At 39.9% G+C, this 23,555-nt stretch overlaps 1 long non-coding RNA gene across 1 annotated transcript in view; it reads right to left on the bottom strand.

The window, feature by feature from the left end:
* The window catches only part of LOC135412887 (uncharacterized), a 404,646-nt gene that overhangs the window by 344,546 nt on the left and 36,545 nt on the right, over positions 1–23,555 (bottom strand). The window contains exon 3 of the long non-coding RNA XR_010430007.1: positions 13,686–13,796. This is a non-coding gene — a long non-coding RNA (uncharacterized LOC135412887). The remainder of the gene's footprint in view (positions 1–13,685; positions 13,797–23,555) is intronic.

Here is a 23,555-nt window from a genome sequence, read left to right as displayed (position 1 = left end):
CACACAGCAGTTGCTCTTGATCATAATGACATGAAGAAGATGGGATTTCTCCAGCTCTGTCACAACAGCACGGATCATTGACGATTCCTGTGGCCAAGCACAATTTTTCTATTTGAACATTTCTAAAGATTTTTGTCCCCTCACTATCCCTCCTGCAAAAATACATGTATCAGTGCTGCTGAATTCATTTACATTCAAGATCCTAAGAAGTTTAAAAGAGTCAATGTTAACATTTTGCAGAATTGAAACCCAACATAAATAAGTAGACTCAAATTTTCTTTACTCTGGGTGTGGGAGAAAACGGAACATTTTTAAACCTGACCAAAAATTCAAGCGTACATATTATCTATGAAGCACTTGACTAATATAGCATGTGGGAGGTACACAGAAGAGACAGACAGAGCAGTGGGTAGGATGGGATTCTCATGCTGTTCCTCAAGCCATACAGAGATCAAACAAAAAACAGGTCCAGAGAAGACAAATCCTGAAGGTCAGCTGAAGCACTAAAGTCTGTTTTGTTTGCTGCTTGGAACACTTTCAGTGACCAGGGGAACACCTGATTTAATGGTCTCTGTTCCTCTATGTCCCATCCGGGGACTGCCGAGCCCAGTAATGCCATGCTGACAAACCCAAACTCCCAGGGCACTGTACCTTTCTTCATCTTCTAAAGTCAAAGAGAGAGAAATATGCTATGCTAGGTCAGAGCAGTAGTCTAAGTAATACTGAAACAGCAGACATCTTTGAGGTTTTTTAATTTCACTGGTGTCTTTTGTATCATAAGAAAAGGATAAGCAACCTCAATCTCAACAGTAATGCATATGTAACCTGTTTGCTCCCTCCCTCCTTTCCTAGTAATTTTGAAAGTCTTTTTTTCTAAATATTTTCCATTTCTTTCATTTAGGCAAGGCTGCAGAAACCTCACTGCAGGAAAGACAGGTTGGAGTGGGCAACCTGTGCCTCACTGCAAACATCAGATGACAGGGAACAGCAGCTAGGCTATAAGAAAAGGTGATGAGATTTCCACCCATATCCTAGGACATTCAGTGAAGGACCATCTTCCAAGAGGATGAACTCAGTATCCTCCTCTGCACAGGAGGGCAGGCTGTAGCAGATGAGCCCTGTGCAGCCACAGTGATGCCTGCAGCCTGCAGCAAAGCAGAAACTCATGTACATGCATAGACCCATGTGTAATTTCTGCCTGGTTACTTCCACTGAGAACCTGATTCAGCTCTATTTGGCACTAGCACATCACCCTGAAAAGCTCTGGGTAGAAAGGAAAGTCTTTGCAGCAATGAGACACTGCCTAATTGGATGTCTCTTCATGTGCACTTTGCTTCATTTTATTAAGTAACACTAATGTTAAAGCCCAGACATTGCACCTCAGCATATCTAACTCCTCCTATGGAAAGGCTTGTGGCAGAGCCCCAAGAAGGTATATCACCTTCTTGCTAATGGAGAAAATCCATCATCCAAAGTAATTTAAACCATTCAGGATAGTCAAGTTCATCAAGACAGCCATGACTGTGACTAAGATTACAGCTGAGGCAACTGCATTCAAAGCCTTTTTGCATTTTTTGCTAAGAGAGAGGCAGAGCTCCTGTCTCTCTCTAAGGCTTGAGACTTAGGTCATGGTATCAGATTAAGGCACTTCAAGCAAGGTATCTGAGACTGAACTGGATAGGCAATGCTCTCTGATTTCAGAATGTGTGTTCATCAGCCTGCAGTGATGCCTAGAAAGGAGCTGGAAATTGTATGGCCAGTGACAGTGCTTACACTGACCTCATTGCTGCAGCTGTGGCTCTGCTTTTGTGTACGTCACTGGAGTCTGGTCCTACAGTTACACAGAGCAATATGAATCACAGAGCAATAATTTTGTAGTTTCCATCAATAAGTAACATCAGTCAACATGCTAGACACTGCTAAGAATAGTCACAGTTTATCTCTGGTTGAGCAGGATAGAGATGCTTCAGGCTTCTTTCTCCTCTTGCATGCCTCCTCCAAAAACAGAGAGCAACTAATGGTCAACACTGTTTAAAGTCGTGGGGATCAGCTCCCTTAGCAGCAGCTGTTCTGATTTTCTGTCTCCTCATGTGTTTTTTCTAAAAGGTCAGGCAATTACTCAGGACTGAAAAATCTGTGTCAAAGCAATCAGTAGTGGCATCTCGTTGACTTCAGAGAAATTGCAGCAGGAATTAATCTGACTTCACAATTCTTCCTTTCTCTGTAACAAATGAAATAACCTAGCTAGCTCCTGCCTGTAGGCAGCACCAAGCAAGATCCCACTTCAACCACAACTGTGGGGCTTGATATCTCTAAAATGCCATTTTTCTCACAGAACCCTCCCACACTCGGCAGCTAATTTGAGCAGTTGGACTAAAGCAGACAGGCACTGAGATGTTCCCCATATCTCAGCCAAGGAATGCAAGGAGAGAAACAACGGGATCCTTGTCCATTCTCCTCCTTCCCTGTCCACAGGCTGGCATGAACAAATAGGGCTGGTGCTGGAATTAGGGTCAGAAGCAAAAAAATACAAACACAAGGAAAGTTTTCTTTCTGAACTTATGAAAATACAAATAGTTCACCCTACTGTCTAGCCTATGTACAGAAGAATGGGGAAGGATTTTAGCAAAGACCTTTGAAACACAGGGAAATAGATCTTTATCCTTCCTCTAAATGCTACTTCATTTTTGCACTTTCTTTTCCCCAGAGCTCCTTATAGTCTCGCCAAAACCAGTCTGCTGAAAGAAAGGGAAGGACAGAAAAGGAATTGTAGTGATAGATGTTACTTTGGCAAATAAGCCACCAAAAAAAGTGTGAAGAAAAATATTTTCTCCTGAAGCAGGGGGCCGTGTTCATCATTTACCTCATGTGTTTACCCTTGGGCTATCATTATATTAGCCACATTTCCTGAGTGAGCTGGAGCACCTGGTAACTATAGTAACCACATTTTCATATCTGCCCATAAATTCCCTCAGTTCTAATTAGGGCACCCATTTATAACAGCAATAACAACACAGGAGAAACAACGGCAGACTTAGCTCAGACGCAGTCATCTCTGTTTCTCTCATGCCACAGAAATAACTCATATCTGAACAATTCTTATACCCTAAGATGTCACTTATGGCACAAAGCCTAGTTACTTGCCATGCCAACCACTTTTTATCCATCTGCTATGTTGTACGTACCTTCTTTCTTTCTAAAAAGTCTGTTCATCAGCCTTCCAGTCCAAACAAAAGCCAGTAAGCTTCACATCAGGCTGTTTCTCTTGATAGAAGAAAGATTTCACATCTAGCCTACAACAAAATCCCATTCACAGCACTATTGCAGATTTTACAAAGAGTAAGTAGATGCTATTAACAAGCAGAAAGGCTAAGTAGTTCAGTTTACAAATTTGCCTATGCAATCCATATAGTTTTGAAGAGAGGACAAACCATGTCATCCAAAACAAATGATAGGTAAATGATGAAGCAGCAATGTGAAAGAAATCAAGACCAAGTAATAAACAATTGCAAAGTTCAATGGCTCAGTGTATTTCACCACAAATTATTTCCTTCTCTATGAAACAATAAAGCTTAGTGAACAATTTGAAGCCTGCTGACATGATTTAAAAAGATGGATGGGCTGGTAGGTAGTCAAGAGTGTTCGCTTTATTGTTCACAGAGTTCCAGCTCAGAAGTACATTTGTTTTGGAGTCTGTGTGAATTATTGTCAAAAAAAGTGACAAATCTCTTTCTCAGTTTAGGCTATGCTGTGCAGGCCTTACATGAATTTTTTTTGGCAGAAGAAAAAAGACATCACATCTATGTATTGGGACAGATAAGACAACAAACCTGTCTCTGCAGAGGCCAAGAGAGCAGCGCTGCTCTGGCTTCAGGTTTTTGGCGAATTTGTTGCCACTAGAAAATTTTCTCTTGTTAGAAAAGCATGCCAATTATTATAACTTATCCATGGCTATCAACGAGATTATCTTCTCGTGAACCTTTATCCACTTTTCCTCTACATCTCCTGAAGGCTGAGGGAACTGGGTAAGAAAACATACCGGAGCTTTTGCCTGTGCTATTGGTGATTTCCAGTGTGGAATATTAAATACCAGTTACCCTGCTTGCCTTGCCAGCCCTCATGTGGGGAAAAAAATGCCAAGCCCAGTGGTGATATCATATAAATAGGTGTTAGTCCAAGCTACAATGGCATGACAGCTGACTTTAGCCAGGCGTGTGGAGACCAGACGATCCACAGCAGACAGAATGGGTGCCACTTTGCATGAGAAAGATATCCACCTTCCCACTACCAACACAGAAATTAAGGGGAATGTTCAGGCTCACTGAATGGAAAAACAGAAGGTATTTCACTGAATTTTTTACTTTGGGATCCACTGGCATAATCAGGGATGCTGCGGCAACACTCCACAGAGCTTCCCCATTCCTTTGTACTCTGTTTTTGTACCAAGAACCCACAGAGAGAAACAGCACCTCCTTGGCCCAGTGAAGTGACACCTGCCACTTGTGAAAGCCAGTGTCTGTTCCTCTCCCCTGACTTCCCAGTGAAGGCTCAAAGCACCCTGGGCAGAAATGGGTGAGCCATCCTCAGACTGTGGCTGTAAAAAGCAGGTAGGGTTTGTTATTGCCTTCTATTCTATAGGTTTATCTGTTCTTTGCACTAAGTAATAAGAGCTTTCAAAGCGAACAGTGTTGTGATGAGAAAATGTAAACTTTAGTGAATTGCCAAAAAAGGTTCCAGCTATTTGCCAATTTAGTCATCAAGCACCATTTAGAAGTGTGGATAGAAAATATATTGATGATCAAATTCTAACATAACCACAAAAATTGATTTAAGATGCTGCCAAACATGAAGCACAGTAACAGTCAATACCACCTATATGTATTTTCATTTAATAAGTGAAAAGTAATTTTTGTCACTTCCAGACTAGATTAATTTTTGACACTTCCTTCAGCTCATGAGATGCTGTTTGGCACTTGGGTGGAGAGTCCCCTGTTGCAAGTTGTGCCACTCGTTACTGTACCCGCATTTCTCCATCAATTTCTTATTTATTCAGGCTATGCTCTGTTAAGAGAGATGGGTATTTGCAGGATGCATGGTGCATAATGAGTCTCCAGTCTCTATGGAAGCCTCTAAAACTGCCCATCTTATTTTGCTTAGTGGCTCTTCCCATTTTTATCAAGAGGGAACACTCTCAAACTGTCAAAATCTTTTCAAATGACCCCACAGTAATCACTGTAGCCTAGAGTACTTCTTGGCTTGTTAAATATTAAAATAGAATGTGAAAAACATGTTTTATTTGATTTTAATAGTTAAGGAAAGCAAGTTTTTGACAGGAAAATAATAGCTCTGAAAATAAGGAAAAGAACTAATTAAAAATAAGATTAAATAAATGGTTTCTATGTGATCTCTTGAGCTAGTTTCATTTCAAAGACATGCTTTACCTGGCATAATGTGTGGTTTGCAAGACCCCCATGTAAGGTTAAGCATTCCTTGGTAGTTGCCTGGAAACGATGCCAATGAGAGTTTGTTCTCATTAAGGGCAAATAATGCAGAAAGGCTGTTACAATTGTACTTCTGAACACTTAAATAAATTCATTTTGGACATGCTTTTTCCCTCTAAAGATGCAAGTTCTGAAATCTTACCAGAAGCGTTGGCACAAAATAGATTCCAACTTAAATAGATGAGTATGCACATAAATTAATTTGAAATTACCAGTATTACTATTATTATTTTTTTAGCCAAATTAGTACTGAGCAGAATAAATTGTCTTGGTTTTAGACTGTTTTTGCACTGGCTTCTTTTTTTCTTTCTGTTCTGTACTGTGTGAAACCCAGTACTTTTTAATAAGGCCCTCTGAAAAGTAGGAGAGACAACTTTCAAAGCTGCTGCTTGGGAAATCAGCAAGAAGAGCAGAAATCAACCCCAAAATCACTACCATTCTTAGAAAGGAAAGCCCACAAGTTTAGTTCTTGCTTCACGGTTCATTAAAACCACATTGCTGCCCTGGGCCCCAATCAATGATTCCTGTGCTCACCTGGAGGCACGCTTCAGGTTCACAGCTACCCAGGCAGGGCAAAACCAATCTGCACAAATGTGACTGTTTAGGTGTCTGTGGGGACACCATGACTCCTTTAACTTTGTCAGTTAGCAAAGTTGTGGCCCCAGGCCAGCTCCCTCTGCTTTCCATCAAACCTTTCCTTTACAACCAGGTGATACTGTGGTCAATCATGGGAAGCACAGACCAACCAAAGCACCTTCTTTACAGAAATCAATGATGACCTGAGGCATCACCGCTGCAATTAGAAGAGCTTTGCCTGGTTCGAACTGTTCGTAAATGAAAAGAAAAACCAGTTCATTTAAGACTGGGAGGAGAGCATCTATTCTTTTGCCATTCCAACCAAATATTTTGTCATGGTGATGAGTGGGTGAAGAGGTGGACATATTTGTGATATTTATGTGCCACAGCTGACAATATTGCATGCTCATTTTACATTTTATCTGCAGCTTGTCTGTTACATCATATTTGCCTTAGTTTCATATAATCAATTTTGAATGGATCTAATGGAGGAAGGGACTGCAGTGTTACAAGTGGCAGACAATTTACTGTGGCCAGAGTCAGAAAGAAAATCCAGAGAGCTATAGACACTCACTGGAAAGCATCAGTATATTTAGTACCTATACTAAATTTAACACTATATTTGACGAAGTTCATTCCATCATATGAAATTTTCTTCTTTTTTTTTTTTTTTTTTTTTTTTACATGAGAGATACAACAGGTTGGGAGGAGCAACTAAGTAAGAATAAGAGAGGAGGGGAAAAGCAGATCATCCGGAGTTAACTTTTGTGGGGTTTTTTGTTTGGTTTTGTTGTTGCCTTTTTTTCAAAGAGAAAACCACACACATGATGATAAAAGATGATAAACAACAGGGAACCACCTTCCTGCATGGAAAGAGTTGCATGAAGTTGCCATGAATATATGCTAGTTACCTGCCCTTCTGCAAAAAAAGGAGAATTTATCTATTTATTTCCTAAAACAAGATAAACTCCACTTCATGGAGAAGCCTACAAACACCTGGATGAGCCAGCCAGCCAGATAGATATGACCAGACAAGAAGCAGATTTTATAAACAACTAAAGAAGTTTGCCATCTGGCAATGCTGGGCAGAGGAGATGAGGGCAAACTCCATCCCATTAAGGGAAATTAAGACAAAGGCCCATGCCAGACAGTGAAGGATGCATGAAAGATAATCACTGGCAGCAACACTTTCCACAGAGTTGTTTCTCTTCTCCACCGCTGCACTGTCAGTTCACAACTGAACAAACAGGAACTGCTGAAAGAGAAAATGGAAGGTATTTACCCTGCCCTTGGAAACTCTGTGTTTCCAAAAAACACAGAACATAAGGGGAAATATCTGGAAGAAAGCATAGTTTATCTTGATTGATAATGACTGTTTAATGGCTAAAATTTGTACTCCAGCTCAGGTGTTCTGAAGAGGACTGCAGAACTGAAGCTCAATCAGAGATGTACATACAGAAACTTCGTGGAAATGAGCCACCACATACAGCAAATTGGCTGATGTTTGTGGCTTCTTAGGCTGCTGGAACAAACATTTGTCAGCATAGGAAGCTTGGATTATTAACAGAAAATAATATTAGACGTCAATTTATCTTCTTTCCCTCAGTGACCACTGGAAATCGGAATATATTTCCAAGCCCAATTCCATGCATGCTTGTCAGATCGCTATAAGGAAGATTTTTCACACAGCGTAGAATATGTGACTTTTTCAAAATAGTCATTGGCTACTCATAATGTGTTGCATCTAATTTGCATCTGTCTTGCATGTCTGTATCTCTTCTCTCTAACTGGAAGACTTAAACTTACTAAACAAAAAAATAGCAAGAAAGTAATAAACACCATTTTCTCATGACAGTAACCCCTCCTTATTAAGTGAGGTAATTCTAGTCTTCCCATTGCAATGGTAGTTTTCTATTCTAAATTCTAGCCTCATGCAAAGATGTGACACAAATTCTCGCTAAGATTTGAACCTGCATCATCTCACACTTGACTGCCTGCCAAAAGGAAAATTTTTACATGTGGCAAGTAAAAAGCAGCCTCAGGTGTAGGCAAAAGGAATTGCAATTGAACTGCAGTGAGATGTGGTGGTGCATCGTGTCCCCCCTGCCCACCTCCAGGCTGCACTGTGATCTATGCTTGTACATATCTAAATGCCATTTTGTGGCATTGGACCCCCTTCACTGAGAATACTTTAATACCTTGTCTGAGACAAGTAGAACAACCCACTCAAAGAAAAGAGTTCCTTTGCCAATTTGAAAGGCGTTCTAATTGTAAATTAAAACTGTAGGACTGACTGAGAAAAAAAATGAAGAAGGACATGTCCATAATTCTTTTTAATCCATTTTGTCACCTGATTTTCCTCTGGCTTGTTCTGCCCAGAGACAAGTGTATCAACAGCAAGGAACTTAATCTGGCCACCTATGAGTGCTTTTCTCCCAGTGTATCACCATGGCCTGCAACCCTTTTCTTTACACACATGAAAAAGAGACTTTTACACCAAGTAACTAACACACGGCCCCTTCCCCAAATATAAAGTCATAAGGCAGATGGATGGACATATGTACAACTGCCGCTAACTGCTAATGCAGCCATTTGCACTCAACAACATGACGCTGGTTTGGGATATTTTCTGGAAGAATTAATTTTTATAAATAAAACCTTGGCTTCCTAAGACTGATATAATCCTGCTTTCATGAAACCTTCATGAGACATTTAAAGGGACACTGACATCATTCTCCTTTCATCCCTCTCTGCTGAAGTTTCAAGAATATCCTTTCCTCTCATCACAAGAACCACTTTACTGGTACGGAAATTTGCTATATGACACTGAACTTTAAAACCCACTTTCCTTTAAGTTCCATCGTTTTAACTCAGAGAAACAGATTCCTGCTGGAGGTATTTAATATATGTCTCCATATCAGGAATGAATATGAGTAGATACCCATTCATGTATTTTTTTGAGGTCCATCGCTATGGACATCAAAGTTTTCCTTATGTGGAATTCAGAGCTTCAGTAACAGCAACTAAATCCCCATAATGGAATGAAAGACCACTAAACTAAGCAGGTGGTGAAGTGGTGCTGCAAGAAAACAAACAGAGTCCTCTCCTATTTAGAGCATTCAATTGGGCAGACAGTTTCTGATTTTAGGTGATGCTGATGAGATCTTTCCCAAGGGGTTACCTGTAATAAAGAAGGTAGGCTAAGTCTGTCAATGCATTAACAACCTTCATAGGAGTTGTCTTTATCTTTTGCAAAGACTTTTCTTTAAGGGAATTATTATATCATTGCATACTGTTCATATATTCATTCAAAAGAACTAAGACCTTTTTTACAAGCTTCCATGTAAATACGTATAGCCAGATTGTTCTTGAAGAAAGAGCAAAAGAGTTTATTTTTTAAAGTCACTCTTTCATATAGAGTTTTTTCAACTCAAAATGAGTTGATTTACAAAATTTACAGTAAAGCTTTAACTTATTTTTTCCATCCTTGGCTTTTTTAATAGATTGTTTACTTCTCCCAGGTGAAGCCAGTATATAGCTACAGGGGGGGAAAAAAAGTGCACAAGGAAAAGACTCTTTCAGTCATTAGCACTTTTTCATTGGCAACTCTCTCTGTTTTCATCTGTGAGTTTTCTAAGGTAATGGAAAATCTCAAACCATGTGCTGAAGTAATAATTTCATGATAAAACTAATCTTTCCAATAAACAGCTCTCTGAAACACTCTACTTTTCATTTTCAAAGAGCCAGAAGGATTATGGTAGTGATTTGGATATCTGTTTTTCTAAAATTGCCCTCCAAGTCTTCCTTATTCTAATATAATGCACAGAGTCCCTAGCAAATAGGAATTGCACCTAGAATGGGAGAAAAAAAACACAGCAGAAACAAATGTAACCTTAGAAATCACTGATGTAAGTAGTTTCATTTCTTGTACTAAAAACCATTTGAAAACTAATCTACTGCATGTTCCTTCCTTTCAGAAAATGTAAATTGATCTTTCAGTTTGAATACCTGTCAAAGTACAGCCACTATAACGTTGATAAGTAATTTTGCTCGTCAGCCGATAATGTCTGATATACTGCAAAATTACACGTAGCTCCACAAGAACTGCTGGACCAGATTACCCCAAAGCAGGGTAGGGGGTGTTCAGTCTTGGAGACTTTAGCAGCAGCATGAGTGAGGAGTGTCTTTCTCCCACCAGCAACTCCCAAAGTGGTGTGCAAACACATCACAAATAAAGACAATTAAATCAGGTTATGATAGTTCCTAATACAGTGTTGGTTCTTTAGTCTTACACAAGCTGCCACCATGCCCCTTCCATACACTACTTCACCTTAAATGTCTGTTCTATGTTGTGGATTGTGCCAGTTTCAATAAAATGCCTACGATTGGGGGGGAAAAAAAAGTCTTTTGGGAAGGCACAGAAATATTAGCTATCTGCCTGCCCTTTTTGCTTGTTTACAAACTTAGGGTTTAGCACTTAACCTACACTATAATTTTGTACATTTACTGTAAGTTTCTGGTGGATGTTGCTTCCTAAATGGAAAGACTCTTCTTCAGAAAATACTGAACAAAGGCAAAATTGCCTTGGATTGCAACAGAGCTGGGAATTCACTCTGTGAGTAGCACTTTTCCCCTGACTTGAGTTTTTGAAGTAATACATCTTCAATAACCTTGGGCTGTGTGCTCCTTCCAGCAATACTGGGAAAGGACAACATCTCCAAAGTGAGAGGTACCTCATTTAATAAGTCTACAGATCTCTCCTGACTCCTTAAGAGTGCCTACAGGTCTAGTGAAACTTTTAGACCATCACAGTAAGGTGAGAAAAGTCCCTAAAAATCTTTTTCCAGATTTAATACCTTATTTCTAGCTTGCCTTTTATTCAGGAGCCACCCCTTTCTATTGCAAGTGCATAAAATTTTCACAAGCACCAGCTATCTATGAGAAAGTACTTTTAGCCTATTAGCTGTCTCTAAACACTTAATCTCAATTATTTGTTATTTGAGTCCAACCGGTCCGCTTAATTACTTGCCTGTGTCTTTTTGTGACCTCAACAGATGGCTGAGCGTAGTTAAATCAAGAGAATAACCAAGTTGAAAAATAACAAAACCTTTCTTCTTTTTTTAGCCAAAGAAAGACTGATGACACACTTAAAATCACCACTATTTAAATATTGGTGAACACCGAGTAGGTTACACACTGACAAGGCAGTTTTGCATGTGCTCATCCTGTTCATGAAAGCAGCTGCTCTGCATGCAAATCCTTTCTTTTTAGCCAAGTTTTTTCCTATTTCCCAATAGTAGCTGTTGAATACTGAACAGAAAAAGATGCCCAGCAGGAAGAAAGGGGTGCTGGCCATGGGTGGCATTTCTCAGAGGGAACTAAGCAAGTGTACAAAGCAACAGGTAGTGTTTTTTTAGGCTTGAGGATAGTAGAAGCAACAAAAGAGCCTTGATGATTAAGCTTTCAGCCCTAATAAAAATCCTCACAGGGTGGTTTTGGCCTGAGGAGGTGCTGCAGCTCTGGCCTTAGCTCAGGCTTGATCAGCTCCTTGTGTTACCACAGCACAGCCTTGTGTTACCACACAGACACTCTTCAGTGCAGCAGAGCTGTTTAAAAGGTACAACATTACTCATTTCTCACAAAAAAACCCCAATTTTTCCATCTCTTTCTATGAAGTTTTTCTTGAGTGGTATTTAGCTGTCTGAAAGTTACTTGAAAGCCAAATCCCTTCCACTTTGATGAGAGAATAGGAGAGAGCTTCATAAGAGGTGGCTTCCTCCTTTTCTAGAGATCACAAAGACCTCCTAAGAAGTATGCACAGTTTTGCTCAGACTGACAAAAATTCACCCTACAGGACAAGTAAACATGCAAATTTTTTGTTCTGGCTTTTAAAAAGAAGCAAACAAAAAGAAAAGACTGTCCAAACCTAAAAGAAAAAAACTAGCATCATAAATGACAGTGCTTTTGCAGTGAAAAGATCCCATGTGGACAGGGTACCACTGCTGTGAAAAGCAGTTTTGAAAACTAAACTTTTAGCTTTCAATTAAGTGACGTCCTGTCTCAAACCAGTGATGAATTTTACTGTTCAGCCAGACAGTTGTTTCATGAGGGTTATGTTCAGCCGACCTTCCTCCCCCTGCTTGCGTGCCTCTGCTCTGGCTCCCAGTCCTCATGTACTCACTTATGCAAGGAATGCAAAGTGGATGTCACTTGCTGCCATACCGGTAGCTTTGCTCAGCTCCACCAAGCCAGACATGCTCTATTTAATGATATGCAGCAACTTTTTGTTATTTGGCACAAAATTCGAGCTGATTTTGTTTAGACCCTCTCAGGTGCCCACCACTTTTTCTAAATGCAGACCCAATTCCTTTAGGGAACTCCCTTCCTTCTCAATCACAGCTGAAACTAACATTGTCTCTAAGCTTCTCTCTGCTTTCAAACACAGTTTCACACTTTCTGTCTCAATTCTGTTACATGCTTGTCAATCCCATTTGCTCCTCAGTGCGGATAAAACCAGGCTGGCTCTGCTTAGAAACAACAGGCTTTTCTGGGAGTTATACTATTTCCTGAATATTGTTCAGATTTCCTGCAGAATGAATTGGCTGCAGAAGGCACACAGCTATTTTTAAATCTGCTTTTTTCTCCCCACTTCTCATCTGTCCCAGATTAAAACTCAAAGGGATTTAGAATAGATGCTCCCAACTCATCATCACAGTCCCTCATACATTAATACCTCGGGTCATCTCTATCAGGAGCTTGAAATGTTCCATGTTACATAGCACAAGTTTAACTTCAATCTCTTAAAAACTTCTCCGTCTGAATTTCTAAATATATTAACTCTGTTTCTCCTTGTAAATCTAAAATTTCTCAGATGCAGAGCGCGAATCATCCCATTGGGAACAGAGCTCTCAAAGTTTTCTGAAAGAAACCAGGTCCTTTGAAATTGGGATTCATCAAGCAGATCATCAGTAAAGGAATCTGTAAGGTATTTGTTTCCTCCAGGCTTGTTAAGAGCATGGGTGCAACACAGGACTGAATGATGTGGTTAGCATCCCTCTAAAGTGAAGAAAATGTGTTACTTCTTCAGTACCTTAACGGGCTCCAACTCACACCTAGAGATAAATCTCTGAATAAACCCAAAGTCCAGAAAAATACCCCCAACATGAAATTTACCCAGGTGTGTACATGAGACAGCATGTGTGTGCAAGCGTGTGTGTATGTACAGTACACGTGAGGGTGGCTGTGTATGACATGACTGTGCGTGACTGTGCACAGGAGTGTGTGCAGGAGTGCAGTCCAGTGAGTGAATGTAGCTGTTCTGGACAAGCAAGATGTACTGAAGGGGATGAAGAAGTGGAAGGAAACTTCTGTGCAGTGAGCAGAAAGACTTAGAAACTGATTTCTCTATACTTTTCCTATGTGTAAGCACTCAAAATGGGTACCAGCATGTGCCTGGACTAAAGTGCTTGTTCTGCGGGATGCTGGAGAGCCAGAGGACTTTGATAACCAGGCAAAAGTGCTAATATACTAACCCAGGAGAAAGGTATCTTAAACTTTAAGCCTTCTTTACCTTACTGGAGGTGACATGCAGGTGTCGGGATGACTTACATATCACTAGGTTACCCAACAGCTCCTTATTGTCATTAGTAAAGAAAGACTGAACAGGTGAATCCAACAGGGAGCAATGGAGAAGCCAACATTGGGATTTCTTGCTTGTACCTGTAGGAAAGATGAGAAAGGAGACCATGGTGAATGAAACACCACAGGTTAGTACATGAAATTAGATGCCACGCAGATTAACTCACTCCACAATAGGGCTATAGCCTCAGGGACACATCTGGAGCACCAAGAAGTCTCTTAACTGCATGAGGCCAAGGTAGAAGGAGGCATGAAAAGGCTGGTACCTGGCCTAGCTGAAGGGCAAGACCAAGTTGAGACAGGGCACAGACTCAGTGGGATCAGCTACTGAGGAAAATGCAGTTCTTGAAGCTTTTTATCCTGGGTCTTTACTCTGCCTCTCTTGATTCTCAGCCATGATAGCAGCTAAATGAGCCCAAAATCACACACTGTACTCATGACTGACCAAGGCAGCTCTAGGGGAGCAGGGGGCCCTGCCTTGGCTGCATGAGAGAGGAAGAGTCTCATGGAAACAGAACATTTGGCTTTTCCCAAGATAAAGTATCCCAAAAATGATACTGCAAGAGTTTATCCTAGCAGTATGATGTCAAAAATCTAGTTTTACACAACTGAAATTGTTTGGGTCACACAGGGCAGGGAGTTATACCCAAAAAACAGTATGGAGAGGAAGAGAGGGAAGGTATTAATTCCACAAGTGAAATACTGTCTTTCCCTTTTTTTTAGATACAGGTGTTCAACTTCTTGTTTTGGAGGAAAATTTCTTTTTTAAAATTGAAATAGTTAAAAAGCAAAAGTATAAAGAAATAGAACAAATGAAATGTTTAGGTCAATATAATTTTTTTCTTTTTTTTTTTTTTTTTCCCTCTGTTCTCCTAAAAGAACTAAACAAAATGTCTGGAACAATCAAGTTGACTGCTGAACCAAAAATCTATTTTCCCAACAGCTCTTCCCTGGCTCACAATCCATTAACACTTCCCAGGGCCAGGTATTACAAGAGCTGGCTAGAGTTTAGTTAGAGGGACGAGAGTGAGGGTATTAGACAATGCTACCTCTTATTTGTCTTTACAGTAAGCATTTTTAACTGGAGTCTGGCAATATAAACAGCTCTTAAACCAAGGGTTTCTTCAATTTCTCTGCTAATAATACTTTTTATACTGCCACCTAGCATAAATTATGAAAGTCAGGTCTCTCCCCAGAATGTGGATCTTTTTAATTCCACATTTTTATTTCCAGAGAGAGGGAGAAATGCCCTGAAATACTTCAAGGATACATCCTTTGGGGAATATCTGGATGCTCCCCCATATTTTATAGATGATCAATATTTTACCCAAGCATGAAAGAAGAGCTTTTTGCTAGATTTCTTGGTTGCTGCAAATTACTCACCTGCTTTATTACTCAGTGCTGTGTGTTTAGGCACTGGAGGAGCTCTTGGGAATGGCTTCGAGCTCCATGCCTGAACAATACTTGGCAGAAGGTGAAAAAGGCCCTCTGGCTCTACCTCACATTTATGTCACTGAAGCATAAGCATCTTTCTAGAAGTTTAGTGCCTGGACATCACTGACTGCCCACCTTAAAATTCCGGTAGCTAGAAACTGTGGTCATGCTGTCCACCAGCACATGAACTCTGTTTTCCCAACTTTGGATGACTTTCCTATGGGACCTGGGGCAAATTACATGATGTCTCCATAGTTCAGCTTCCTACATGTAAACCAGACATAACTTACTACTGTCTTTTCATTAGTAGTTTCTTGTGGGCAAGGGCTATCCCTACACTATCTCTTTATGCTTCACCTTATGCAGAACTGAGTCATAAAAATGAACACCTGGGTCCAAACAAAAGACAAAAGCAACACACTACACAAGGAACAAATGAATGTAAATAAAGATTAAGTACTACTGATGTAAGGAGGCATGCTGGTACTGGAGCTGCAGGATACACAGCTAAAATTGAGTTTCTTTTATTTTCTCCTCCATTCCCAAATAGAGTTTAATTCCTCTCCAACACATTTATGCAAGACTTTTTTTAGAGGGTGCATTTCTCCTGAATGCTGTGTCACACACATCAGTCTTTGTTCAATGTCAGGATTTTGTTTGATGTCTTTGTCTTGAGCAAACAAAGGTAAATGGGAAAGAGAAAACTGCACTAGAAAAGAGTACAAAGGTAAATGGGAAAGAGAAAACATGCACTAAACCAGAAACTGCTGAGTCTTCTGTATAAATGTTTCCATTTGCTCCCCAAGTTGGCTATGTATTTCCTCTATTTAATCTTTTATAACTATATAAACACCCCAATGAATCCAACTGCCTCTCACATTTCTAAATGAAAAAAAGAAAGTCAAAATGTGGTAGACACCATAATGTTCAGGTGGTGCCAGTTTTGGGAGACTAAACCATACATGGAGCTTGTAAATTATGGAATGAGTAAATTAAATGCAAATATAGAGTATTTTTTTCCTGGTAAGAACCACAGTTTTAAAATCTCTAGCTCCTTTCCACGAAATGTTGCATCATTACAAAGTGGTAAACAATTGGTCCCATTAGACTACATATATAGACTATAATGAACTGATAAAATGCTGATGGGAATGAAAAATTAGTGGTTTGTGCAATGGGAACTGAGGTTATGAGACTATCTAATCTACCCAAGCCTAAAATAGTAATTTATGACAGAGCTAGGACTTGAACTCAGCCCTTCAATATCTTAATGCAGGTATTTGGACCTTCCTCCTGAAGTATGTGGCATATTTTGTAACACTGACCATTAATGGTCATGTAACTTCATGACCATTAGAAAATGGGATGAAGGGAAATCCAACAAATGCCAACCTGAAAAGCATGGACTTTGAGTGAATTATTGAACACAGGCTACTCGTTCTGATACCAGAAGTAAAATAAGAATCTAATTAACATGGGAAAAGGTAAAGGGATTCTGAGCAAGGTGTAACTACAGCACCTTGTGTAAAAATCAAGGAGAAAAGGCACAGCTGGCAGAGAAAAGGGGATGTGCTGCTGCTTTAAGAGACCAGAAGTTGTTGGTGGGTTAGTCCTTTTCCTGTATGATGTTCCTCACACTGAGAGGACTCTGAATTCACCCTGCAATCAGTGACTACTACCCCGTGAAGGCAACGATCTCCTCTTGACCCTTTCCAGCTGCCCAGCAGTGGCCAGCAGATCTACAGCAGTGCCCTGGTGTTACCTGTTCTCCCTGGGGAATAAGAGCTTACTTGATAGCATCTCATAAGGCAGCAAATTAAAAGTGACCTGAACGATGGCCTATAGTAGCAGGGAAATGACATTTGCGGCCCTTTTTCCTGCATGTATAAAGAAGATATTCATAAGACCAGGGCAGAGGCTGAGGTAATGCAGCACAGCTCCACTAAAATCAATAAAATGAAGCCAAATGGGATGGAATGAGGATCTGGTCCTTTGCCAATAACTTTTCTTTTTGTTCATTGGCTTGTAAAACAACTGCAACAAAAGCGGAATACAACCTGAATACAGGTCAGCTGCTAAACTAATACAGACTTCCCATAAATGACTGGAAGGATTTACAGACATAATCCGTGTACAGCAGAACTCAGCATTGCCATGGAAACAATTACATTCAAGGAACAAAATGCAATTGATACCATCCATTCGGAAGGCATTTAAAACTTGTTATGCACTTAAAGTACAAGGAAATTAGTTTGCTAATTAACACACTGTTCCCAGCCATTTTGTTTCCTTAATGGTGAGAGTGGTATTTGCTGCTTTGCTTTCCCTCCTAATGTTCCCTCCAACAAATACTTAGCTAAAATACAATATTTCAACATTTGTTTCAAGTCACGTAATAAAAGCTCAAACCGCAACTAGTCTTTATCCTTTCTTTTTCAGCCAATGCCTCCAATAGATCCTTTTTAATCTCCCCTAATGTCTCTAATGTAATGAATCCTATATATAATGACATTATAATGGTTAGAAAGTGCTTAGGCAAGCCTTCCCAAAAGAAATAGACTTCAGACTCTTTAAACAAAAAGCTAAAACAATAACAAACACCCCTCCAATAAAAACACCTTTTAATTGACTGCAGTTCTTAGGGCACTGCTTAATTGTGAATTATGATTTCTTATATCCCAGCTCTGGTTTTGCATGAAGTCAGTCACTAATTTCCCCAAGTTTGCAATAGAAGAACAGTTTCATGACCCCAAATGACACCTGGCACTTAGAAATGCAATGCTGGGTGCATGTTAATAGAAAAAATTCTCTTCTTTATGACAATTTTATCATAAGCCTCCAGAAGTGACAGGATATAGGAGAGATTAACGATGTGGATGGTACTCCTTAGTGCCTCCAAGAAAAGGGTCTTTTCTGTATTACACTTGCAAAATTCCTGCATAGCCAGTGAAAATACTTCAGGCCATGTAAATTCAGTAACATCTGTAGCTCTCCAGATCTTGTTTCATTTCACTATCTAAAAGGGTCATGCAGTTGCTTAACTGTTTCCTTTAGCCACTGGACAGAGATGAAACTCCAGAGAGCAATTCAGACCTCAGCTGGGCTCATTTGCTTTCTGGAGGTTCTTCTGTCTCTGTCACCTACAGTGTGACCGCCACATGATTATCTCCTGTAGGGGGGGTAATTCCAACCCTGAGGACCACATTGGTGGAATAAATAATATTGAGTCCCCTTTATTTTGTGAGAAACTGAGGCACTGAGAGATGCTGTGGCCTGACTCTTTTTTATTAAGCAAAGCAAAAGAAGTACATGTTTTCAAATCTCTCATTTCAGTGTGTTCTGCAGGAATATAAGACCTGCTACCACTCATTCACATAAAAATACTGATTTGGGCACCAGCTGAAATGAAAACAAGTCCCAAACTACTTTTATTTCTTCTTTTTCAGACTGCCACGTCCCATCCGGGGTGGAACAGTCTGCAGAAGCTTTTTAATCTCTGTGCAAAGCAACTGTATGTTTCATTTCTTTCTTTCTTGTCTCAGAGCTGCTGTCTGAGTGAGCATAAACCACTTCCAAGCTTCTCTCAATTCATTCACTGGTGAGCTGGAGACAGCTGCATTAGCCACACTGCCAGTAAGAGCACACTTAGGGAGAAAAGCACCCTTCAATTCTAAATACTGTAGACAGCCTGTAAGAACAACACACCTCCTAGCTAAAATCGTGTCCCAGTGCCCATTTTCAGGGAAAGAAGCATTGCCATGCGTCACTAAATACACCATTTCCAGCTATACTACTGGCCCCAATATTTGGCTGGAGTTGAATAAAACCCTCAGGTGTTCCCAAAAGTATAATTTGCATGATGGAATCTAAAGCCCATGTTCAAAGTTAAACCTACACCTCAGAGTTTTTCTGGACTGAGATTTTGGTGCTTAGACCTCTAAAGCAGTCTTTTGGCAATTCCCAAGCCAATTTAAGCTAGTAGCTTCTAGAAAATGAGCCAAAATAAAAAACAAAGCAACAACCAACATAAAAAAGAAAAGCCCACTTGGTGCACTTTGCTGTATCACAAGGCCATAATAATCAAGGTAGTTTTCAGGTTTATACTAAAAGACATAAAAGCAAATCAAACTCCTGACCTGCAGAAAATCCCCTTTTGAGAAGAGCTGTTTGCAGAATCAGGACTCAAGCCTAAAGAAATTCAGCTATTCAGTCTTAAAATTGTAAACCTTTGAATAGTAAAGCAGTCTTGCTATGTCTAATCACAAGATTACAGGTTGGAAGCTCAGCACTGTACATGTGATTCTGCCTTGAAGTGTCAGGAAAGGTGGATGGGAAGTAGTTTAATAGTTTTCTTTTTACCCTGTCCAGACTGCAGAAAAAGACAAAGATGACCTCCCACTAATTGCTTTCAGAGAACAGAGGAAAATGTATAACCCCTCTAAAAAAATTCTCATTGCCTGATTCATTTTGAATGTTAGAGAAAATTAAGCTCAGAAAGCCACTTGTTGGTTGTACATGGTTAATGACTGTATAATGACTATCAGTTCTTCACTACGTCTTGGCTGTGCTGGGTGGTCCCAAAGTTACTCCAAGATCCTGATAGCATCATTTCCTACATGGGACATTAAGTGTAGTTTTCTATCCATTACATCCCTAAAAAAAAAACAAAACAGAAAAAAAAATTCCAAGCTGAACCACCACCACCTCGACCCCTCCAATTAGCTCAATAACTGTAATTCCTGCCATATTGCCTCTTCTTTTGCTGAGATCCTGTTCTTTGAAAGACAAACTTTGAGCTAATCATAAGATATTATTTATGATCCTATAACTCTGCCTCCACATAAAAAAACCTTGAAGAAGACTAGAGCATATTTACAATATATTCTTTCTGTCTTTGGGAGGCAAATACTTCTCAGAGGTAACTTAATCACCAGTTACCCATAAAGCTGGTGTCAAGCATTGCCATTCAGTTTAATTTGCTTCCTGACAAAGAGTGCCTTCCTGGGGATATCAATATGCAACATAGGAAACAGTTTGTGAAACCAGAGGAAGAAAATAGACAGAATGAGAGTACATTAAGGTGTTTAACCTGCATATGAAGTACACACATCATAACTGCTCAAGGAAGGCATAAAGCCCAAATGTGGAAGCAGACCAAAAAAAGAAAACAGGTAATACAGGAAAAGGAGGGATGCACTTAATGCCTCAGCAGCTTGACCTTTACAGTAGAATAACCACAAAGCACACTATCTAGCCTAAGGGAAGAAATAACATGAGCTCTAAGCACAACCCCATACTCTGACCAGAACCCTGATGATTCTTACATGCTGGAAGGCTGAAAAGGCCATTACAGGTTAACAAAAAAGTCACAGAAATGTCTACATTTGACCTTGCTCTTGGGCTTACTTGCAGCTACAGAGCCTGAATATTTATTTCTGTGTATCCTATAGTCTAGAAGAAAAAAAATATCCTGGCTTCCATCAGTCTTATAAGTGCTGTAGCTCCTCCCAGAAAGACTGCACTATGGGTTGCTTGTTCCATACATCCCTGTGGGGGTAGCTGCATGACCAACTCAGAGGGAAGAAGACCCATCCAAATTGAGTGCCTTGGTCAGGAAATTTGCAACAAATCACTAATTCTGAGGATTTCAGTAATACCTTCGTATCATACTACAGGGGCAGGGAAGGGATTCAGGAGCACAGTTTTTTAATAATTTCTTCTCTCTCAAGGCAGAATTACTAGGGACTTACACCAGAGTCAGCTCCAACTAGTGTTTTTTTGAAAGTCTGTAAAGTGTTCTTTGTTTCTCTGTAAAGACTAAATTAATGCTAACATGCCAAGCCTGTAGCAGCCCTTATTAAAAAGCTTAAAGGCAGCAGTCCTAAACTTCGACAGTGATCAACAGTAGCATCAAGAGAAGCTCAATCAGTCATTTCAACTACCTTTCCAGTTGCAATATGGTGCAAAACACACATGTGTGGTGCTTCTTACAGTGTAAGGAAGACGAATTTTCTGTTCTACCACATTTAGTATGACAACACCTGTTTAACATTGAGTCAATGGAACAGGAATTCTGAGTTGCACTGAAAAAGCTTGGCCACAGGAACGGGGTGGGCCCACTGTGCAAAGGGCACATGGCTACAGACAGGATATGGAGAGGAGAAGCCAGAAATAGCTGAAGCATGATACTAAAAGAATGTAACCTGCCATCTGCATAGTTGGGGATAGGACTCTAATGGGTGGTGAGTATTCTGCTCCCCTGTCATCAATTTTTAAGAGTAGAAATTTTCAATACAAAAAAACAGCTGGGAAAGGTTTACCTCAATTTCAAGACGTGAAGAGATCAAGTTGACACCTATAGAGAACACATTCAGAGTTTGCAGCCTTCTTGAGCTGCAGGAAGCAGTCTACCTGATGTCAGGCTTTCTGTGGAACAACTGGACATGCAGGTTAGTTTTCTCTTTTATCTAAAGATCAGGTGCTGAGCCTCAGGTATCCAACTAGGCTCCCTCTAAAGTCATTGAAGAAACAAGACAGGGGCATCCCAAATCCTCAAATTGTTGCTACACCTGTATTATGATGGATCAGCACAATTTTCAAGGCACCAAAGTGACTTGCAAGCCTCAGTATCAGGGGAAGGTGTAACATCCCACATCTTACAAGATGCTTCAGAAAACAGCTCTCAAAGTAACAATTTTTGTCCTAGCTGGAGTCTGGCCAGCTTGATGTCCTCCGTATAGCAGGAGTCCAAGGGCAGAGTGTCTTCTCCCAGCTAGCTGGTGAATTAATTGCTCTACAGAGAGAAAGCAGCATTTATTTCCTGAGGTATCCTGGGCTATCATTGCGTTCCCATAATCTCAGCATTCATACAATCATAGAACCTTGAAGAATCCACAATAGTGGATTAAATACAGGTCTGTCATCTGTATATTTTCCTTGCCACCTATTACTGCTTTTTCTTTTACTGAAGAAAGAAGTCATCTTTACAATGAAATTTTCAGAATAAGTAGAAAAGTCTCACAATATTTTTTATTAACAGTTTCAGGATATAATAGGAGTAAAATTTTTTCAGCATTAAAGGTGCAGAATACTTCATTCAGGAGCAGGCTGAATGGCAGGAAATACATGATGAGATGCAAAGTCTGAGACTATTTAAAGTTAGAAGATGTCTAGTTATTACAATTATAAAGTTGGAGACAGCAAGATGGCAATGGACAACTCAGCTTAAGTGGACACCATCTGTTACCACCCACATTCTGTGGTTAAAAAGTCATCCTGATCTGTCAGGGTATTGCTGAACTAAAGCATATCTGGCTCTTGACTAGCTCTTAAGTATTTGAAAATAACAATTTTTGATATTATTAGCTATTGATTGCTCCTTTCCAGAAAGCAGTTTGATATCTCAAGGCACATCACACCTGCTGAATTAATATTTTAACTTGCTTAAATTCAATTACAGCCTCTTTACACAGGGGAGAGGCACTTTCCTGGCCTTGTTTAGCAAGATCATGGAAGTTGTCTATACACAAGATTACAACAGTGTTCGCTCAGCCACAGTGTCCTCCTTCTCTTTATCTATTTGCTCTGAAGCAGTACTGTCTCAGCTAACAGTATTACCATTTCTTTGAAAGACAATATCTATTCTATGAACCCTAAAATTCATTCTTAACATATAATTTCAGTTTTCTTTTTTAACCATTTTTGTAAGTAATAGAGAGACATGTTTATGAACTGAAATGCACAAAACAAACCACGGTTAAAGGATTAAAAGCTACCAAATATACAAAACTAAAGAAGAAATCTTAGGATTTAGGTCTCATTCCTGATGTTGAGACAGTGTGTTTGGCAACAGAAATTGCCCCTTCCTTCCTGCAGTAATTCTTGTTCCTCTATCAGAAGCAGAATAAAATAAAATATCATGACAGTCCCTCCACATTTCTAGGAACATTAATTTGAGATCTGGCCTTGGTTTAGGACTATCCTTGGCTGTACCCCTTTACCAAGTTTTTGTTTACTCGAACGTTCTTGAAACTCCTGCGCTGATTTCTGTCTTTTCTTCCATGAGATGCAATATGACCATGAACACAGTCCATTGATATTTAAAGATCTTTCTCTCTCCTCATCATTTATTACTTGTTAGGTGAAAAAATATATTATTTGTTCTGCAAAGTAATGAATCCTTCACACTCCTGTAAAATAAGACAAGAGCTTCAGTAATACTTCTGACTGTTCCCTAAATTACACACTACCAGAACCCATCCTTTATTCCTCTTCACATTAATCATCCAGCTGATGACCAAACACACGCTGTGGAGCAACCAACAGTTATGTATCACCTCTCTGCAAGGTGTCTGCAGTTATGTATCACCTCTCTGCAGCTTGGATCAGCCCTCAGCATTAGATCAC

Source organism: Pseudopipra pipra, chromosome 4 (genome assembly GCF_036250125.1).
Source record: "Pseudopipra pipra isolate bDixPip1 chromosome 4, bDixPip1.hap1, whole genome shotgun sequence".
In the NCBI taxonomy this organism is placed as follows: domain Eukaryota; kingdom Metazoa; phylum Chordata; class Aves; order Passeriformes; family Pipridae; genus Pseudopipra; species Pseudopipra pipra.
The sequence above is the reverse complement of the archived record's forward strand: the minus strand, read 5'-3'. Positions and strand labels throughout refer to the sequence as shown.